We start from the raw sequence: 692 nt of genomic DNA, 5'->3' as shown, positions 1-692 counted from the left end.
ATATATATATATATATATATATACACACACATAAACAACTGGAGACAAAATAAAACACATATACGCACACTCATACATACATTCATACATACATATATATATATAGATGCATACAAACATACATACATACATACATACATATACATATATACATACACATACGCACATATAAAAGGACCAAATATCGTAATAAATAAAATGGCGGAAAACGAAACAGAAAACAACAGGACACAGCATCGCTGAAAACAACAACGCATGTGAGTATCCCACATAAGAGTTAAACACAACGAGAGAGCGTTATATATGTTTCAGACTCTCCTAATCAAATCAATACCAGTCAATAATTGAATTCCTTGCAAGTTAAGGTGCGTGTATGTGTTGGCAGCAAGAAGAAAATGCTTGGTTTAAAATTAATCTCTCTTCTTTCATTTGGCTTTTTTAGGTTCGTTTTCTTTCTTTTTTTTTCTCCTTCATTTTTCCTTTACTTGGTGTTATTATTTTTTTTTTTTCTGTTTCAACCAAAAACCTATCGCCATTACCAGCACAGTCACCACCATCATCACTATCAAGCTCCAGTATCACCACCGCCACCACCACCACCATCACCACCACCAACACCACTACTACCACCACCATCACCTCCACCACCGCTGCCGCCGCCATCATGACAACCACAGTCACCACCGCTACCA

The sequence above is a fragment of the Octopus bimaculoides genome, chromosome 13 (assembly GCF_001194135.2).
Source record: "Octopus bimaculoides isolate UCB-OBI-ISO-001 chromosome 13, ASM119413v2, whole genome shotgun sequence".
NCBI classification, from domain to species: domain Eukaryota; kingdom Metazoa; phylum Mollusca; class Cephalopoda; order Octopoda; family Octopodidae; genus Octopus; species Octopus bimaculoides.
The sequence above is the reverse complement of the archived record's forward strand: the minus strand, read 5'-3'. Positions refer to the sequence as shown.